The sequence below is a fragment of the Mesocricetus auratus genome, unplaced genomic scaffold (genome assembly GCF_017639785.1).
Source record: "Mesocricetus auratus isolate SY011 unplaced genomic scaffold, BCM_Maur_2.0 Super-Scaffold_4256, whole genome shotgun sequence".
Taxonomy (NCBI): Eukaryota; Metazoa; Chordata; class Mammalia; order Rodentia; family Cricetidae; genus Mesocricetus; species Mesocricetus auratus.
This window is the reverse complement of record NW_024429182.1, coordinates 125485780-125508442: the sequence shown is the minus strand read 5'-3', so window position 1 is coordinate 125508442 and position 22663 is coordinate 125485780.

Below are 22663 nucleotides of genomic sequence, written 5' to 3'. Positions count from 1 at the left end.
CAGGAAGCTGAGGCAGGAGAATAGCCAGAAGTTTGAGTCCAACCTGATAAACTCATGAGTTCTAGTCCAGCCTAGACTACCAAGTAAGAAAGACCCTGACTAACAACAAACTAGTTAGATAATCAGCCAAAAATAAACCTTGTTATCTCAAAGAATCTGCGTATCTATATATAAATTGAAGCACGCAGTTATTTGGTTGTTAAAAGCAACTAGAATTTATAATAAAAATATATAGTACACAAATTCTGTGTGATAATTGTCCCCATCCTTTGCCTCTAGGTGAACAGACTGATTTTCTAAGATGGGCTGTTGAGAGTCTTTATAATGTCTCTTTCCACTTACAAAGAAAACGTCATTTGAACACATACACAGGTAAGTACTAGAGATCAAACTGTCTTCGGTGAGGAAGCTTCAGTTTTAAGGATAAAAGTCTCACTTTTCAGGTACCCTGACATAGCATGACAAGGTTTACTATTAGCAGTCAACAGCAAATTGATACACACATGAAGTTCAAGGAGAAAAAAAGAAAGAAACCAGACCACAGTTTCATCTCAGTCAACAGTTCTCAATCTGTGGGTCTCAACCCCTTTAGGGAGTGGAACAACTCTTTTTTTTTTTTGCAGTATAATCCAGATATTTGAATTATACTGCACAACAGTAGCAAAATGACAGATATGAAGTAGCAACAAAATAATGTTATGGTTGAAGGTCACTACAACATGAGGAACCGTGTAAAAAGGGTTGAAGCAGGGGGGGTGGGAGGGCTCGGGAGGAAGGGAGGGAATGGGAGAGGGACCTGGAACTGACTTGTGAAGCAACCTTGTTTCTTATCTAAATTTAAACTGGAAAATAAAATTAAAAAAAAAGGTTGAAGCATTAGGAAGGCTGAGGACCACTGCTTGTTCTTCAGAAAACTGTTCAGCAAACTTTGAAACAGCCAGCAGCTTCTGATGGATGCTGGTGATCGAAGCTGACCACAGCCTCTCTCTGGCCCTGAACATCTGTTCTGAGACCTGGGCTAAGAAAACTGGAACTTACAGTGAAAAAATTGTCTCCCTGGCCATAGGTACAGACCACTGTGATCTCATTTGCATCCTAAAATTTGAAGAGAAGAGAGACCCAGATATGAAAGTCAGACTCTAAAATATAAGCAAGGAATCAATCCCGTGCCTCACACGTGAGAGGACAGAACCTGCCAGGAAGAGGGGACGCTTATGAATCCTCTATGGCAGAAGCTACAATAGACTTTAGCCATCCTTCTAGAAAACAAAAATTAATTTGCTTTGGCCAAATTAAAATTAATTAAAATTATGCAATGTTGCCCTTGTGTTAATTTTAACGGTGAGGTTGTTGTGATTTAAGGCTACAATTAGTTCTAGTGTTTGAAAGAGAAACTCTGTAATCGAGACAGGACATTTTAATAATCCTGGTTATAAACATTTAATACATCATCTTTAGGGACTCACAAACACATTGTAATTAACTTTTACAACTGAAATAAATCAGATTGCATTAGCATATTGCAAAGGAAAAAATCATTTGCATGATTGAAAACAGCTCAGAAAATTATGTACAGCAGGCTTCATACAAACGCCAGCACTCACTTTTTTACCAGGTTTTCAGTGGGGACTATTTCAAATAAGTCAAGTTTTGGATTCTCCAGATAATTTTAGCTTTAGCCAGAAAAGAAAATAGCCTGGTTCTGAGAAAACAGCAAAAGCCACCGCGTGGTCAGCATCAATATGACCAGCTATACTGTAAGATGATTAGAAGATATAAATAAAAGCATGGAATGCACTTGCTGCTTAGCTATTATACTAGGAATAAGCAATAGAGTCAGAGGAAGGGAGTTCTTATTTACGTATCAGTCATGTGTCTCAGAAGGTTGGATACTAGATTTATGACTTCTCTCCATAGCTAGCACCATGATAGAATGAACCCCCAACTCCTCCCTGAATGGTCCATCTGTGGTTTGTAACATGGCACTTCCCATGCTCATTTCACAATGAGGCAAATGAAATTTCCTTGCTAACTTTGACTAATATTTCAGCAAAAGGATTTTTGGCCACATGATGCAGGTAAGTTGATATTGAACATTTTGTGTCAGGCATCTGGGCCATGCAAGGTGACTTTTCTTTCCCAGGAGTCATGTGCATAGAACAGCTGTCAAAACCATGGGCCCTGTTGTCTTCTGGGTTTAAATCCTTAGTTCCATCATTTAGTTACTATGTAACATTGGGTTTTCTACCTTAGTTTCTCCATCTGAAAAATGTAGATATAACATTTTATTGAAGAAAGTTTTGTGGGGATTCAATGAGATAATGTGTAACATTCATGTACAGTGATATGTGAAACAGACTAAGGGGTTGATAAGAATTAGCTATTGTCACTGTCAAAATGATTTCTTTTCAGTCACTCTCTACTAAAGGGGAGATGGCAGTCACTTCCTGGATACTTGGGAACTGGCACTTGCCTGCTTGAATCCTCTCAGAGCCTTTTCTAAATATATAATTCAGCCCCCCAGCCCTGTGGTCACTTAGTTCAACAAATATTACATGTTTATTACCTGCAAATTGTTATCATCTTTGCAACAAAGCAAGACCAGGAACTGAAGTCAGAATACACAGCAGAACCATAGCTAAATCAACATATTGTAACCTCATCAAATTAGAAAACTAGAGTGAGTGGACTGTCCTAAGTCTAATAGATTTCCAGACATAGCACCTCTACACCATCATTGCTTTTTACTAATACCATAAAATGAGGAGAGAAAACAAGTATGGAGAAGGGAAGGAGGCAGAAAAGAAACTAAATCAACAATCAAACAAAAATCACAGATAGTAATTTACAAGAGTATCATTTACTAATCCATGTTGGGTCTAGAGCCAGAAAGCAGTATGATGCAAAATCAGCAGGCAGCATGAGCTACATGTACTAAAGCTCTTTCCAGAACGGTTCTGAAGACAACACTGCTCTCTTTCTTCCTGTTATTTCACATTCACGATTAACACATAAATGCCAGTGATACTGTTTTCTTGACGGCTGTATGCAGACAGGGGGAGACAGCTAAAATGCTATCCTTGTGAAATCACACAGAACAGGAATGGCTGAAGCTTTTCTTGGGGGTTTCAATAAGCAGGAAATGAATAGTTTATTTTTAAGAAAATACTCCTACTCAGATTTCTGTCCCAATTCTAGACATGAACTACACTTGAACCAGACATGTAACTCCCTCTTACCAACCTCATATGAGTCTTACATCCTGCCTTCTTCAAGAAGTACTTGAACTCCTCTAATGGGGATCTCCCCATTTCTCTTGAGACTATTGTTTATTGACTTAAAAGAGCAGTAGCTTAATTAACAGGAGAAATAAAGCTTACTGCATAATTAACTAGACATTTACCTAAAATCAATAACCTAATTGCCACACCTAGGTAGAGGATAGTGGGATCCAACTGGAAATGATCCACTTGTATCTACATGTTAAACAAGGTGGTTGTTAGTTGGCCTAACAGACTAACCAGATCTGTAAAGTGATACTTTATTGAACAATCAATTAATCATTTCATTACTGCAAATATAAAAGCAACCAAGAACCACATGTGTGTGTGTAGCCTTATGAAAGGTCAAATTTAGCAGACTGTCGTTTTGAGTTCTTTCTCAATAAGCATAGACAACAGACAAGTTTTAATGCATGCTTTGGACATAGGCTGTGTAAGGGATTCCTCAATTGTGTTTCCTTACTGGCTAGCACACATCTGTCTCTTTCAAATGGTGTTTGACACAACCAGCTATATACATAAAATATGTTCTGGACTTTTAATTAAATAATGTGAAGAATTGTTTCTCATCTAGAAAAATATATTATTACATTTGTCTAAGAATGTGGGTCAATCTCAAAAAGGCTTAAAGTTCAAGTTGATGAAGTATCTTTGAGTCTGCAATCTTCCCCAGAGTGTATTTTCATTTTCCCACCCAGTACAACTGGATGTGTGGTTTCCCAAGACTGATGTCATTTCCTGCTTCACAAATGACATCATTTCTAACAATCCCTTCATAGATTAGTATGGCCTCTCCTATATCTAGACACTTTCAAACTTGTCTATTATCTACATTTTTACTTTATACTAAGATACTGCAAATTTCTAAAGGCATAAAACCTATAATAATTATGGTACCAGACCAAGTCTGGGCAAGAATAACACTGAGCTCTCACACACAATTGTAGAGGAGTGGGTTTACTTTCAAGGTGATTACGAAAGTGCATGAATAAGCCCCAAGTGTTTGTCAGCATTCTACAGGAGCTGATGTCTCCCAAGAGGCTCTGTTTCTAGCATTCTACAGAGAAGAAAACATGAAAATGAGTAAGCACATATTTCATTTTCACTGAAATGTAAGAAAATTTTTGTTTGATCTCCATATAAATGTGGATGATATAAAACAATGGTCTCACAAATTCTTGTAATCTGTCACTGAAAGCCATCACTGATGTGCTCACATGGCTTTACGTGGTCACACATCTCAAAATTGTGTGCTGCTACCCTTCTTGCTTTGTGCATGATGCAGACAGTGCTCATGTGTCACAGCCTCACTTATGGATTAAAGGCTTGGTTCCCTAGCCTGTGGTTCTCCGGAGTCAAGACCTTCAAGAGGTAGGGACCAGTGGAAGAAAGATTACGTGGTGTATGTGTCAGGAGGATAGTTATATCACAGACATGCCCAGTTTGTTCCTTCTTTCCTAGTAAGTTTTGCTTCCTGGCTACCCTGTGGGAAGCAATTCTCTGTCATAGACTTCTACCATAATGTGCTGTGCTGTACAGGCCCAAAGCAACCACACACTTGACCCTTCAAAACCCATTAGCCAGATAAGCTGCCTCCCTATAAGTTGCTGTATTTCAAGAATTTCTCACATTATAGGACAGCTGAGCAGAAAAACAGTGGATGCTTACTCTAAGTTTTCCCTGTTTGGCAGAGCCCCCAGGGTGAAAAATCTGAAAATAGTGATCATAACAATAACTCTGGTTTACAGAGAGCCAGGTTCTTTGCATATGTTTCATCACCGAAATCACCCCATCCCTTGAGCTGAGTGTTAATGCTACTTAGAATAGCAGAGACCAGCTTAGAAGGTGGTAGAGATAGTTTTCCAAAAGCTCTGCTTCTTTCCATGCTGTAGCATCAACAATTGCATTTTGTCAGAGTAAGAAATAACAGCGTCACATATGTTCATGGATCCCCATCATTGCTAACAGATACAAACATGAGCGTCTTGCTGTCGTTCTATGTGGCACTTCACATTCAGATCCCCATGTGGTTTCATGTGTACTTATCTGATGTTTTATTGCTGCTGTTCAAAATGAAGACAAAATTAAGAGGTAAGCCAAGGCATTATGTTGAAAGCAGAAGGAATGTTCTAGTCGGGATTTGTTTTCATATACTGCCAGCTCTCTCCTATTAAACAGGCTGGAGACCCCATTTTAGGCAGAATTTTTGTGCTATTTATGCTAAAGTGACAGGAAGGTGGCTGAGACTATTCTTGCTTCAAAGTGCCCACTTTTGTGTGTGAAGGAGATGCTGTTGTCAAAATTAGTTATCTAAATAAAAGGAAAAACAAGCATTACATCTCATTTTATCTGTTTATTATATGCTTTTTCTAAGTGATTTGCATGTATTTGATTTAAAATTTCTAAGTGAGTTGCATGTATTTCATTGAAAAATTTTTTAACATTCATTTATTTATTTTTTGCCACTGTGCAAGTAGGTGACCAAGGCAAAGAGTTTAAGTAAATTGCCCAAAGACACACAGCAGTGGTAGCACAGCTAAGATTTCCCTGTAAGGAAGTTCACCAAGCCCCAGTGACAATTAACTAAATGAGTCTTCTAACAGTTCTCTTCTGAGGCTGTGGCTGCAATGATGGAAGGCTGGTCGAAACCACAGTCCACTTTCCCTGATGGTGGGGGAGATGTATTTGAAGGCACACTGGATTGCACAAACATGTCTCTATTATTGTGGCATTAGCTGGTCTGAGTGACGCATCATTCTGCATTTAAGATGCTCTTTTTAACCACTTATCAGCTGAGCCATTGAAGCAAAGAGCCAGTGAGACAGATCAGGGGCCATTTGGCTTTTATATAAATATTAAAATTTCCATGAATATTTTCTACTGAGTAAGTGGACATAGTGGTCAATGCAATTTTCTTCTCAAATAATGAAAGCATCATAACCCGGGAGCAGAAGTCCCCGGTGAGTTTAGGAAGTATTTCAACGTGTTTTTGTGGTACCCATGTCCATGTTTCTGTATAGCCATGTGTTGCGAGACTCTGACAATGTTTTGCTGTGAAATTTTGGCACTCTTTGAGCATCATAGAGTATACTTACACCAACAGAGAGCTATAGAAATGTGTCGCTATAGAAAAGAAGCTAACGAGACCTGGTTTGTATATGTCACCATTGTTAACCAAAACATTCTCATGTGTGGGGCTGTGTATAGTATATATTATTTTTACTTTCCTTAAACCCAAGAGGTACATTTGTTATAAAATGAGGATATTGCATGATTTAATGATTGACCAATTTTTAGCCTATTCAGCTGAATTTTTCCTACATTTTTCCATAAAATAGGTGAACTTCACTGATAGTGTACTGCATTCAATTGCCCATAGAGTAATGGTCCAGCTAATCCAACAATGGCTGCTTATGAATGGAAAGTAATTGCTCAGTTCATGAGGCTGGATGTCTCAACTGGTCTTCAGCAGACACCTGAATCCTGAAGAAGTAGGCTCTAATGTCAGGGAAGGAATTGACTTGCTAGCAATGCTAGAGCAATAAGGCAAAGAGCAAAAGCTTCTTTCTTCTACATTCTTATATGGGCTTCCAGCAGAAGGCATGTCTTTCAACCTCAAGATCTGAATTAGAAATGGATCTCCCTACTTCAAATTAAGCAAAAATCCCTCATAGGTTTACTTTCTATATTAGCTTTAGTTAAGTCTATATGCATTCAGGTTGACAACCAAGAATATCTATCACAGACGAATAATATATAAATAAGAGAAATTCTCATCTCACAGTCCTAGGGGCTGGGAAATTCAAGATAAAGACAGGAGTGGATTCTGTCTGGTGTGGTTCCTTTTCTGATTTAAGACATGGTATCTTCTATGGGCTGGTATGGCAGCAGAGGCCAACAAGCTCTCTCAAACCTCTTTCTTCCTCATAACATTTTTATCTTTAGTGTATGGGTGTTTACCTGAATGGATATCTATGTACCACTTATACAGATATACCAGTGAGGTCAAAAGAGGACACTATATATCCTGAAACTGTAGTTAGAAATGACTGTGAGCCTTCTTGTGAGTACTAGGAATTAAACTCAGGCCATCTGGAAGAGGTCCTGGTGCTTTTAATTTGCTAAGTTTTCTCTCTGGTCTTCTATTTTTTGTAAATATTTATGTGTGTGTGTGTGTGTGTGTGTGTGTGTGTGTGTGTGTGTGTGTGTGTTGATGCCATGTGTGCATATGGGGATCAGAAGACAACTTGTTCTTTCGTTCTGAAATAAGAGGCCTGGGGTGGTTATATTTGGCAACTTTACCTCATATACCACTTTGTGTGCTCCAAAGCCTCCTTTTTCTTGAGTGTACAATTCATATTCATGAAGGGTCCCACCCTCCTGATCTAATTATCCCCTCAAAGGCCAGGACACTTAGTACTACTAAATCTTAGATTCAATATGCTTCTTATATGAGTTTCTGGAAGGGGATACAAATATTCATAACAAAAAACATGACTTAGAAAGGCAGAATTTATTTTATGTCTTACATTTTTGAAAAATTTTATTTTTATTTCTTTTATAATTAAAATTTTTAAATGATGTCAAAAATTTAATAATACCTGTTTTAAATGCCTTTATTCTTTCCATTGGATTTCTGATATCATCTGGGGCTTTTAGTCAATGTATAAATGTTCTTATTTGAAAGAAATTATCCAGTGGAATATGCTAGTGATGATAGATGGCTACTTTTATCACTTGGCTAACAGCTCTGATGAGCCATTACAGATTTGCTTCTATGTTGTATTCTTTGACTAAGAATCACAACAATGTTCAAGTATTAGAATAGAATAATGCTTACAAGTTACTAAAAAGAAACCCAGTCCTGAGGCACAACATAATGGGGAGACTCTCACCTAACACTGCAGCAACACGGTTTGTCTGCAGTGGAAGAGACAGGATGTGATCAGGTAGGGATGGACCACAAAGAGGGAGATAGATCGTCCAGACAGAACAATGACCAGATACACAAAAAGTCAGAATTTAGAGTTTTGAAGGATGGGTCAATGGAAGCAAGACATGGAAAGTACATACTAGCTACTGCATCCCCAGAAACACTTTTCTAGACAGAATTCTGAAATAATGAACCTGTTTCTAAAGTCTACAGGTCTGTCCATGAGAAATTGTGTTACGACAGGTATGTAAGATCTTTGTGTTAAGAGCTATCAACATGTTTGCGTTATTTTACTTTAAATTCTCCATTTCAAGATTCACTACATTTTTGCCTGAAATAAATGTTACAGTTTTTCCTGATTCTATCAAATTGGTGACAAGTTGTGTTACAATATGTTCAGTTCTGCAAAGAGAAGACTCCAGAAGCTAACAAGGGGACCTTTAGGTGGACTTTCTGGCTTTCATCATTAAAAGGGGCCAGTTAGAGCAGTCTTTCTTTCAAAGTTCTCGTTTTTTCCAATTGTGGGCCATTCCTCCAACTACCCTTGATAGTTTGGCTCTTGCTAGGGGCTCCTGTGTATCAATCACCCTTGCCTTACCTGTCCCAAGAGAGGCTTTCTGTCTTTAACCCTTTATGGGTACTGGTTCTCCTTGCAGGGGTTTCCCTTTTATCTCATTGGACTTTAACTAGCCACACACACATCCTAGCTAATCTTTCCAAATTAGCATAGCGGCCGCTCAGGAGGTTCTCATTAGCTGAGCAGCTGAGATTTATCAGACCTCATTTGCCTAATATGGAGCCTAACTTTGGGCACCTGGCCCTTGCGGTAGGGGGTAAGGGAGAATAGGAACAGGTCTTTTGTCAATGCTATGCAGTCTCACTAATTTGCTCCGCCTAATAAAATTACAAATGGATACAGCTTTATTCATATTGCCTTTATAGGTTATAATAACCTTGCTACCCCATAACCTCCTGCTAGCTGAATTAATCAGATCATATTAATATTTCTTCCCACTTTCTTTTAACTGGTTCTTCTCTTAATTAAAGGGGCCAAAGACGTAAACAGGGTAGGTGACTAGAAGCATGGCATCGAGTTATAAACAAGGCTCATTAAAAAGATGGATGTGCAGGCCAACTGCAAAAATTGCTTACTTCGCAAGTGTACATTTTGTAATTTCCTGACGACTAAAAGAACTAATGCCAGATCACACCCCCTCCCTTTTTCCCATGTATAAAAGATGATAACTTTTGAATGGTAAGGTGGGGATGGCAAAACCAAGCAACCTATTTATCAACTCACATTACAAGACGATTTCCTGTTCCATAAGCCCCTAAAGGCAATGTCTGGTTGAAAGTGGACCAAAAGGAAACAAACTTGGAAATGATTTCAATGCAAAAGAAAACTTCAAAGATGAGAAACTTTTCATAGAAAGCATTCAATATATTGAACAACAGTCCAGTTTGAAAGAAAAAATTAGGGTTCCTTAATTTTTAAATATTCTGAGCACACATATCCCAAGTGCCTAGAGTGAGCACACATGGTCTCCTGCACAGAGTTTAATACGGATTTGCATCTTTGCATGGGACAGTAATTGTCAGGGTGGACAGTTCACAGTCTGAAGCTTCCATGTTCTTTAAACTACAGCAATATGGTAGATCTGAAAACAACTTGACTTAGAGATTTTAATTCAGATGTGTCTTGCATCAGTCAGGACACTATATCTAACCATGTACTCAACTGCTTGTGTAGTATCTTTATCCAATGTTGCTGCCTAGACAATCTCAGGCACATAGAACATGCATTCATATTACATGTATGCTATAGAATACATATATATTATAATTACATGTTTATAACATACAATTTACATTACATTTTTATTCTGCACTTTCCCATGCATACATGCTCAGTTCTCATTGTAGGATTCACAAACCTCTGCTCACATATACTTAACTAAGCAAGACTGTGCTGGTGGGTTTTGTTCGTTTGTTTGGAGAAGGCTTGCTGTTTTGTTTTCTTGCAGCAATTACCTCGAAAACCGAGGCTTGTGCTCTCCTCGCTCTCTCTCTCCTTCCATCTCCTTTCTCAAGAAGAGAGAAAGTCATTCTGACAGCATGATGCACAGCCGGGCCAGGAAGACCTGGTTCCTTCATGAATAAATTAGAGATGAAAGTTTAACAGATCCCCTTGCATGTTTATGGAAGAATTTTGTCCTAATTTACCTAAATGCTTTGAGTAGAAGGAAAGGAAATATAAGAGGCAGGGGTGAAAAGGTTAAAATCTCTGTTTAAATAGAAGGCTTTTTCTTTTCTTTTTCCTTTTCTCCTGGGCACAACACAACCCATGGGTGTTGCAGTGGAACCATTGATTTCTCCCTCAAATATTTAAATAGAAGCCAAAGGCAGGAAGAGTTTTTTCTTCCCCCATCTCTACTACAAGAGACTCTGGTATGTGTGTGTGTGTGTATGAGAGAGAGAGAGAGAGAGAGAGAGAGAGAGAGAGAGAGAGAGAGAGAGAGAGAGAGAGAGAGAGAGAGATTCATCATCCATCTACTGTCTGTCTGTCTGAACATCATAAACACACAATTGGAGACTGAACAATATTTGTTTAAGGACTTTATTTCCATGATGGTTCTCAAATTCTGTGGAAATGCATTTTCTTCTAGTACTTCAAGGCTATGCTCCAGTAAGTGACCATTACCCTATGGTCTCCATAAGTGCATTTTGTAGTGCCAGGAAAGCCCGCCATGAGATGGGAGGTGCAGTCTAAATATTAAGTTTTCCATACAGGATTAGACCACTTGGATAATGGTTTTGGAATCCTGCCTGTAGCTGAGCATGTTACATGATGCTTCAAAAACCAGGGATTAATTTGCATGACGCCAGCCCATTAGACATCCCCCTGTGTAAAAAATGGCAAATGGACAAGTAGAATCATTTTGTGCATGTTCTGAGGCTCTGAGTTCCAGGGGTCTTTGACTCTGCCTGGTAAACTCACCAGCAATTGCAGCAAGAACTGTCCCTATATGCAAGTTGCTCACTCTTGGGGACGCTGCACAGGAAGTCCCAGTTGCCTCTTACACCTCCTTGGCTTTGGCTACTAGGAAAGTTGTTGAATCCTGCGTTCTGGTGTTATTGAGGCTGAAGCTGAAAGCTGGCATGGGCAAAGTATGAGTCAGTGAAAGAAGCTAAATTTTCCCAGTTGATTGTTTTCATCCAGGTTAGTTTTCGTTGTTGCTGCTCTTTTGTTTCATTTTTCACAGTAGTTTTATTCAGCCATAAAAGTGCAAAGAGGAAAAAAAAAACAAAGAAAAATGAAAACAACTCTGTTCATTTGTTTTTACCACTTTAAATTTGAGTAAAACACCCAACAGGATGTAGCTATATTTTCCTTGAAAGAAATGTGACTGTGATAGCATGTTGTTCTTAGTCCTAATAAGGAAAACCCACACAATCTATGGCACACAAAATCCTCATCCTATTAACAAGAGTTTTCATTTTCCTTGAATTTCCCATGATCATTGTATCAGCTCTTCTGGTAAACTTTTTAGAAGTTTTACTAATTTTACCCTAGTCCTGTGTGCTTTTAATAACCACCCCAGTTTAGTGTTAAAGAAAGTTGTCAGTGGAACAGGAGATGTTCAATTGAGTTCTGCTTTGTTTTTTGTTTGTTTGCTTTTATCAGAGTCAGTAGTTTCAGAGACACCTACAACCAAGCATTTCAAAATTCAGTAACACTTAGCATTTGAGTGGACTAGAGGCTATTCTTTTTATCATTAAAAAAAGTGTTTTTCTATATAATTTATTTTGACCCTGACTCATCCCAACTCCACCCCGTCTCTCTGCCCACCCAACTTTCTCCCTCCCCACCTCTCTCTCCCTCTCTCCTTCCTTCCCTCTCTTTTCTAAAGAGAAGAGAAAGATTTTTTTCTCAAGACTTCCACACACTAGCTATGAATATTTTTGGAATGCTAAAATCCCTTATTTCCTGTTTGGGGATTTTTCTCCCCCTTAAAACTGGTTTTCTCTTTTCCTCTCAGGATTTGTCATGAGAGGAGTGTATGATTTCATGAACCTTCTTTTCAGCTTGAAACTTCCTCTAAACAAAAGGACAATAAATAAACAAGGAGATAAGTCAGTCTCTTTGCCTGCCCATCTCCTTCCTCAGACTTGGGCAGGCAGAATCGCTTTAGTTCTTCAAATATTGTCCTGAATTCCTATCTGGGTTAGCTTACTGAGCCTGGAGTGTGGGTGGTAAACAGATAGCAAACAGGAGGCCCACGGACACGTGTGTGTGTGTTGATACATATTTTTTCCAGCACTTTTGGCAAACCTATCTTGCTGACTACACTGATGAAGGTTGCCGGTGACTGTGTACGCAGTTCTGTGAAAGATAAATGACCTCTGCCCAAGGACTCTTGGCGGGGCCTTAATCCTGAGTGTGAGTGTGTATGTGTATGCCCGCACGTGTGCGTGTGTGTGACTGTTTTCTGAAGGTCTGACAAGGCATCTTGATCATTTCCTGGTTTTGAGGCCGACCCTCGGCCATGCACACAGCCCCCCTCTCTGAACCGTTATTATTCTGTCGTGAGGCCTTCTTGGGCCAGGATGTTGCTTCATTTCCACCTTTTGTCTCAGCCTGAATGTGAGTGATGCTCTTTCAGCAATATCCAGCCGCTTAAACTCCCTGCTGTTGCCTTACATAAATATACAACACCCGTCTCGCCCTATAACTCACTTCAGGCCTGGAAAAATAGTGACTTCCTTTATTGGTCCGATTCTCTGGCAATTCCCAACAGCTGTATGTTCGCACCTCAGAGGATCCTTATCTTCGGCTTTCCATTTGTCTCAGCACTATTCCCGGGGATTGCCAATAAAAATGATTCCCATTTTTATAACCCCTGAGAACACAGGAGCTAGCTTTCCAGAAAAACCATGTCCTTTCACCACTCACCAAATAAACAAGCAAACCAAACCTCGGGACTACTTAAGAAAAAGGTGCGTTTTGTCTTCAAGAGAGATGAACCGGAGGAGCCCAGTGCATGGGGGACTCAGTAAAACGTGGAATGTGGTCCCTAAACACATTAATTACGGTCAAAAATCTGTGTTTATTTCCCTCCTCATGAGAATAAATTGGAAGCTACAGCATGTGATTGTTAAAATAGCACGTGTTTAGAAGTATATTCAGTATCCATCTATATAGGAGACTGATGTCTATAATGACTACGGCACATTATTCTCCAATACACTTTATCGGTTCATTTAATCATTTTTCCATGCATCTGAATTGAGGGTGATTGTAAAACATGTTTTGGGGGTCTGTTGACTTTGCTGTATAGGAGATACAGAAAAGAAAGATGTGTAATTTTGAAATTGAAATCACTGTTCATTTTAAGGTAATCTCATCAATAAAGTATTTATTTAATCAGAGACAATGGGCCTGAGCTTGGGCTCTGCAACTTACTGATGTGGGGTCTGGAGTAAGTAACATCATCATAAAACTGAACCTCAGTCAGCCACATCTGCTAAACAGAGATGGAATCCCTCCCTCCCTTTCCTGATACATTGAAAATTAGAAATGAAACATTCGCTAAAAAGCAAAAGGCTCCAAGACTCCTTACAGATGGGAATTGCATGTTATTTCTTTTCCCCTTTATGATGAAGTTATGATTCTGACAGACAAGTCTGGAAGAAGATGGTTCAGAAGAGGGAGATGCGTAAGAATTACAAAGTGTTACAAGACGGTGCACAGGATGAAGGAGCAAGAACATTGACCACCCACATGCCAAGGATCTACAAAAGGTCCAACAGAAAGAAGGGAAAAGGATGGCAGATGCCTGTCAGTGCACACGTGGACTATCTGGTCCTGCAGTTCTCCACAGCAGGAAGAGGGATTGGTCATGACTGAACACGTGAGCAAGTGGACTTGCTGAGGGCTTCACTGACAATGCTGAGATTCTCAGGCCAAACTCTGACTCTGAGTTATTTTCCTGTTTCTCCTCCTTCTATCTGACTTTGCTCCAAGGCGTGTCTGATGATCTTGCCATTCACTTCAGCTGTGCTCTCACAGAAGCTTGCCCGCAAAGGTAGTTTCCAAAGAAACAAAATCACCCATTTAGCATGGGTGCAAACAAAAGGGTACGAACACTTCATTCTAGCTCTCTCTGCTTGGATGTATGCAAACAGACTAACTATACAAGGTCTCCTCTACTCTTTTAAATTAGGTCCAAATCTTCAAAACTGTCCCTCTAAATGAGAAGTAATGTCATTTCCCACAAAACATCATTAATGGCAGCCCAGTGTACCCCACTGTCATTACCTCCAGCAGCTGTGGAAAGAACTTAACATTTTCTCAGGGTCAACTGTTCCCTTCTCAGTGGGGGAATTTTTCTGCTCTAAATGAAATGTTACGAAATACATTTCGCCCCCACCAAACTGCACCGAGAGCTATTTTATTTATCTGACTGTTGTGAGTGCTGTAAAACATGCCGTTTCACATGGTAACATAAGCTATCCGTAAAAGTGTGCCCTGAGTATTTGCAATTGATATCAAGCCCAGATGTATCCTCATGTCAGTCTGAATCTTTTCGAGTTGGCTCAGATACACAGAATATAATTATCTCAAAAGCCTTCATGCTAAGTGTGCAGAAGCATCATATGACCGATTGATTCTCTCTCTCTCCTGTCTACCCACTGTCCCCAAAGAACTGGTGACAAAGAGTAAAGCCTACTGTCTGTGGAGTCCCAAACTATTCTGAATAGAACAGTCCTGTGTTTTTATAAAGTTTTGAATGAGAGAGAGACAGTCCTTTCTGAGCTGAGGAAAAGAGAGAGTAAAAAAAACCTAGAACCAGAAATGGGTGCATTTAGAGGGCCTCTGAGAGACAGACTGTGTGTGTGACCCTCAGCTAACTTTTAAGTCTGATGGTTGAACACCAGCCTCTAATTAGTTTGTCTTCTTCTTTCTTTCAGACTCACAACCTTCTGAACTAAGTCCACATAAAACAGACTCACAATAGACAACATGTCTACACCTATGGTTTGCTCCAGAGATGAAATTCTTTGCATCATGAAGAAAGTGAACCCAATGTGAGGCGATCAAGGAGAGGTGTGGGCTCAGCTGACCTGATTTCTTGGGAACACTGATCAGTATTTTAAGATGGGAAAAGGGATGAAAAGAAACAAAACAAGTAACGGCACACCCGGGTGAAGGCAACATAATTCCTTCCTGACCCTTGCTGGGAATCAGTTTATGCCCTGGAGCATGAAATTTGATTGTAATTATTTTAGCTTGCTTGGCTACATATGTTATTGATGATCCTTCCTCAAAAGCAGCAGCCTTCGAGAAATCCTGCCACAGTACTTGACTCAAGAGCCTGTAAGGTAAACGTAATAGAAAATAAACTGTGCAAGCTTTTCTCTATCGATTGCCTCATGAAAACTCGCTCATCTTACAGTGTGGGTCTCCAACTCTCGACACCACTGGGATAGAAAGTCAGGTCACATTTTCAAAAATCTAAATATTATGAAAGGTGCGACAAACACATGGCTTACTGCTCCAAAATTCCGTGTGTTTTAGAATGCGCAAATCTCAAGTAGACATCTTGACCCATGGATAGTAATAGGAAACCTGGTTACTTTTCATATGTAAGAGAGGAGCTGAGGCAAAGACTCACATGATATAAGTGATGGGCAAGCATGAGGAGTCCATATGGGGATAAAGGCCCTAACCTGCCATCTCTCTTTGTCAGTTTTAAAAACTAGCAATTTCCATTCCTTTACTTTTTCTTCCTGCTGAACAAATGTGTAGGCATACTAGGTGTGTCCATTAATGATAAATTGGTCAAATACACCAGGTAGGACAAGATAGTAATTTCCTAGGGCACTCACTTTCTGGTTTTCAAAATGAAGGCTTGTAGCATGTGTATTCTCTTGTATGTAAAGCATACCTTTAACTGTGTCTTAGTATAAAAGTGTTTTCCTGGTAGACATAAAACATTCCTTTTCATAATTACAGAAACCCGTGGCACCCTGTCTATGCTTTATGCCGCTTGAACATATTGAAGTTTTTCCCTCCCATTGAAAGGAACTGTAATTGATACAGAACTCAATCTTGATATTATAGAACCCCCCCTCTAGTTGCTCTGACAAAAAAGTTTAACTCAGAAAATCTGGTGGCTTTGGGCATATTTCCCTATCCTTTTCTCTTCAACTAATTAATGCAAACCTACTATGTGCTGTGGCCCTAGGTACAACTCTGTGCACAAACATAAACTCTATGCACTTGCAAGACTCCATACTATTGTTGGGATCCATATTTTAAAGACAAAAAATGTGGTTCATTCTTGACTTTACCTTGAAGAAACATGGAGGGGGAATGATGAGAATAAGTCCTGAAACAATGCCCAGAAGCCAAGTCTCTGGGTAAGGGTTGGGAGGGAGAAGGAGTTCCTGAGGGGCATTTCTCAAACAGCTTTGGTGCTTCTGTAGAACTGAGCCATCAGTTCAGGCAGAAGTCATTTTCTACAGCAGATAACCCTCTGTTTGTTAGTGACATGCATATCGATCGGCTCAAGTGTCAGAACTTTTCGTTCAATGAACAGTAAGACAGCAAGATGAAGAAATGTAGAAGAATCCTGTTTCCCTGGGCCATTATTCCCAGTAGAGACAGGCACATCTCTGAGAGAGAAGGCCATCCCTGTCTATGCCAACAAGTTCCAGGACACTGAGGGCAACACAGTGACTCTGTCAAAAAGTAAAATATGATAAAAGAGAATTTTTAAACAGTGGAGGAAACCTGGGCATTGTGGAGTATGCCTTTAATCCCAGGACTCAAGAGGCAGAGGTAGGTGGATCTCTGTGAGTTTATGGACAGTCTGGTCTGCATAGTGAGTTCCAGGATAGTCAGAGCTATGGGAGAGATTCTGTGTCAAATACAATAAAAATATTTAAAATGGGAAAAATAAATCTGTTCCCTGAGTTGTCACATGGACATTTCTGATCGTGAGGTGCTGTTGCCTCTTCTTGACTCCATTGTGATTTTTTTTTCAGTTTGTAAGAATTATTTCTTTTATGTGTATGATTGTTTTGGCTGGATGTATGTATGCACACCACATGTGTTCCTGGTGCCCTTGGAAGCTACATGTGTGTGAGCTACCATGTGAGTGATGAGAGCTAGGCCCAGGTCCTCTTCGGGAACAAATGCTCTTAGTCACTTAACCCTGTCTCCAGTCCTCCACTGGGATGTTTCTCTGGACTTTGTTCCACAGCCCATGAGGCGGCTCTGCCAAGGCACTGAGCAACCTCCCAGGCATGAACTGCGGTACTCCGAAGGTACATGGCACACCAGGTTCATTCCAGGGAAACAGAGTAAGCTAGGAATAAACAGACCAGCGTTCTGACCTTAAAGCATACTAGTCAGAGAAAAGTTGGAGAACACACAGGAAGAAGGAAGGATATCCTTTTTGAACAGGTTTCCTAGATGATTCAAAACCACAAACACCCAAGAGGCATGGGATGCTAAGAGGGCTGACAGCAGGGGAACGGTGAAAAGAAAGGAAGAGGAGAAAGCACACACATCCTCCTGTGCGATGGCGCCCCGCCTCCTTGCCTTCCAGCCCCCCCATTCCCACCTGACCAGCTTTAGCAAGCTCTCACACCTCCTCTTATGAGATAATTTCCCCCTGCAGCCTTTGTTCTGCAAAGTCAACATAGCTTATGAAAATCAAGTTGTGTTCTGTATATTTAATACACCCTCTCTAAGGATGATCATCCCGGAATCTGAACTTGTTTCTGTTATCTGGCTCTGCTTGACAATGATTTATGAACCAGAAAACAAGACAGCTTCATTTTCATAAAGCAAACGGAACCTTCTGGGCCAGGAGGAGCTGTGAAACTTGTTTTGACTAGGAAACCGAAACAAACATGACATAAAAGTCAATACGACTGCACCGCTGGGCTCTCGTTTTACAAAATAACTTTTTTTCCCCATACTCCAGCAGGATGACAGCTGAGATGTTGCTTTCTTAGAGAGCAGTTTTTAGCTTTGCTAATTACCCGCCCAGTGCAATGAGGAAGGACCCTGGAAAATGGAAATAAGCACATGACAATCATCCCTATGGAAGTGTCATGAACAATCTGCAATCAGGAACTTTAAAATGTTTCGAAGGTAATACTTAATAGTTTCTATTAAAAATCCCTAATCTCTTAAAGAGACAATGATGTGATTGTTTGGTTGATATGTGGACAGCATTCACCATCAGAAATGGTACCCAAAATGAAAATTTATAGCATAATTTAATAATGTACATGAATGACACTGACCAGTGTGAGTAGAGACTTGTACCCATATACATGTCTGACATATGCATTACTACAATACCAACCCTTTGTCCATTCTTAGTGTTGTGGGCTGGGGACAGTACAACAGAGGATTCATAAGGACAGGCCACAGTTCTCTCCACAGCCATCACTTTGAGCACGTTCTCTTAGTCCTAGTCAGTTTTCTCCTCCTTAGAATGATGATATGAGCCTTTAGTTTGCTGAGAGAGGAAATTATGGGATGTTATGCTTTTTGTGCCTTCCATTGTTTTGGATGGCTACCTCAGCTCCATGAGGAACATGGAGCGCTGCCACCTTCCATTTCTTGTTGGGAAACAAGACAAAGGCACAAACGATACAGATGCTATTAACTAATTCAAGATACAGAGAGAAAAAGATTTCTCTAAATCCACCCAAATTAGAAAACTCTAGTGATCTCCCAATTATATAGTGAACACACCTGGAAGAAATGGAGCGTTGATGCTTTATGTGACTCATATAGTCTGAAAATTGTCTTACATGGAGACAGGGACATAAAACAATGGGTATTTTAATGGACTGCATTTGGCTAACTTAAAGGTTTGAATAATTGATTTAAAATCATAATCTTCATACATACTGGTAACTATTAAGCTTGCATGGAAATATTATATATAAAACACATGAGGATTGATGATAATTTCCAGATTCATTTTATAATCTGCACATAACTTTGATTTAAATCTCATGCTACAGGGACACATTTTTCTTGCAAAATAAAATGTACAATTTAGAGAACTGCCCATTTCTACATATATTAAAAATGCTTACTGGTCGTCGTCAGAATTCTGTTGTTATTAATAAGAAGTTTTCTTTGGCATCATGGCCACCTCTTCTCTACTTCTATTTATCTGATTTTCTAAATCCAAAGTTTTTATAAAAGATGCACAAATTATGGGTGTGCATTTTAAATAATCCATGTTTTCAAAGTGTCACTATTCTTATTTTGCATGATTACTAGAAATCATGCTACCAGTTCATTCTGGAACCTTTCTCTCTGATAATTTTCCATTCCTCCTCTTCATACTCACATTACCGCTAGTTTGAACAGTGTAATTGACAACTCCCTTTCTTTTATTTTTCCCTCCTTCATATAGATCTGCCATCTGTATAGGCTTTCACTTTGCTGGTTTTAAGTGTGATGGAAAGGGAGCCATGCATGTGCTTCTTTGGCTTCCTCTTTCAACAGCGTTTAGGGATGCTTGCATGTATATCTGCCCCCTTCATTCCTCCAGTGTGCAATCCTCATTCCATTTCACTGTGTTCCATTCTGCTGTAGGTTAGCCTGTGGGATTTTCCAGCTGTAGACAGTTTTGAATAGTCCTGGGAAGACACGAATTTTTTGCAGGTTTACATATATAGAAGTCAAATTGATGTATTCGAAGGGAAACAAATTTACAAGTGATTAGGTAATATTAAACTGTTGGCCAAGATGATTACATCAATTTACTCTATACTCAGCAATAGCTTTGAATTCCTTGTCCTCCATCTTTCCTAAGTCAAAATAATGAGCTTATGCATTGAAAATAAAAAGGAACAATCCACTCTATGGACAATGAGTCATCAAGAGGATATTTTGATTCTAAGGAGATGGTTCAGTGGGTAAGAGCACTTGTGTGAGCATTAGGACTTGAACTTAGATTCGCAACAGCCACATAAAAATCAGGGTGTGGCCAAGCACATGCCTGTAATTCTAGTGCTCTGGGAATCAGGGTGTACACACAGGCAACTGCTGGGGCTTGCTAGCTGTCAGTTTCAGGTGAGATACCTATCTGAAGGTAATGAGCAGAGAGTGACCCAGCAGGACACACAGATGTCTACCTTTGATGCTCCTAGTCAACTCAACACTCGTGTTTTTGTTGAAGCATGAAACTCAGCATCAAAATGCACTGCCTGGATTTTGTCCAGAATCACCTGACAATGCCCATGCTCTCTCAAACCTTCCAGTGCAAGCTCAGAGCTAAATTAAAGCAAACACGAGGCAAGCTGAAAGCTGAGGAGTGCTTTCCTGCCTGAAGGCTCATTTGGACCTTGGGGGAATGGAATCTGACAATGCCTGCCCTGGAGTGTAGACAGCAGGGCAGTCAGAGCAGACAGAAAGCAGCAATGAGGGGAAAGCTCGGGCCAATGTTACACAGGTCCCTATGGATAGGCAAGTCAGAGAAAGTGAATAGTTCAGGACCAGCTAGCTGAAATAGTCTGCTAGCCTCTAAGGGACAGACAGGAGTGGTTCCAAGCTATCAGCTTCCTGGCTTTTGGATGAGTAAGGCAGAAGGAAGCAGCCCACTAGGGTGAATGTTTTGTGGGTAAACTATAGATCCAAACTTGTGCTAGAGCAGACTTTCTCTAGATAAAATAGTGCTTTCCTCCCATTTCTTAAAGACACAGAACAGAAGCAACAGTGAGAGACTGTGATTCCTTAATGTAGGATTTCTAATCCTTAGCCTGATAGGCTTTTAATTCTGTTTCAATTTTTCACTGGTAGATAATACAGTGTGAAGATCTGATGTATGCCATAGGAATTATGACAGGGTAGTTAATATTTTCATTTTCTTAAACAGCTTTCATTTCTTGATGTTGGAAATCTCCGAGTGTCCCTCTTCAAACCCTCTCAAAATAGTAAATGTGATTATTGAGTCTTCTCCATATACTTGCTGGTCATTCGTGTGAACTATAGTCATCTACTTGGCTGCACTATAGGAATTGTTCTTCCAATGCAACTGTCTTTCTGCCTGTGTTATCCAACAATCCTGGGTCCTCCTTCCATGCCCCCTACATTCTGCAGAGGCCACTCTTCTGCTCTCTCCTCCTTTGAGTTCCTCTTTTTAACTTCTACATAGGAAGATGTAGTGCTTGTCACTCAGAGCCTGATTGTTTCGTTTAATAATATCCTTTCATGAATCCATGCTGTTGCCAATGGCAGGTTTTCATTGCATCATCCTAGCTACTCATCAATTGCAGACATTTGCACTGTCTTCTTTATCTATTCATTGTCAGTGGACACGGCTGGGCTGCTAAACTGAACAGCAGTAAATATTTCACTGCAGTTGTCTCTCATGTATTACCTTAATTCTTTTGGAATACATCACCAATGGAGTTCCTATGCTTACCTTTGTGAAGAGCTTCTATGTACTCCTTCATAATACCTACGATTGTTTATGACATCACGACAGTGTATGAGTTCCCATTTCTTGGCATTCTCGCGAAACATTTTTTAGAATTATTGTTTATTATTACTTTGTCATCATCAGCATTATTACCAACTCCATTCCCTACCCACTCAACATTTTTTTTAATTCTTCAAGAACAACATACTGCCCAAATACTTTCAGATACATGGCATTGCCCTTGAGCATCTTTAACTTACAAGGAGCTCACCTGTTTCTTCTGCTCCCACCAGATAATAATTGTCACCTGCTCCATGGCTAAGGGCCGGGTATCATGCTCAGTTCACATCTCTATACTGTGATTTGGTACAACTTGGGTTCGCACAATTGCTGTGTGTGTTATTGCAACCTCTGTGGTTTCCTATGTGCAGCTGTCCTGCTATGTCCACAGAAGACTGCTCCCTTGTAGTCACCCACCATCTTAGGCTCTTACACTTTTTCTTCTTCTTCTGCAATATTCCTGAGCCTTTTGAAGAGGGTATGTGATATAGATGCCTCATTTATGGATGGTATTCTTCATTATCTTCATCTCTGCACCATGGCCAGCCATGGGTTTCCATGTTAATTACTGTCTCCAACAAATAGGGTATTCTCAGATTGAGGGTGGAGAGCTGTGTTGATCCATGGGTATAATTACAAGTCATTACTTTTTGTTATTTTCTTTATGATTCTGAAATGAGATGTTAGTTCCTGGTTGGTCTGACTTGTAATTGGCTGATGGCAAGTAATGACTAAGTATTTTCATTGTTAAATCTGATCATTTGTGCATTTTCTGAAAAAATATTTCAAGATAGTAAATCATCTTCATATACAGGAGATTATATATATATACTATTGTATATATTTATTTATTTGCAATACACTACATTTTTAAGTGCCAATACAGTGGTATAGAGTAAACATAGAAATCCTCAAAAAAATGA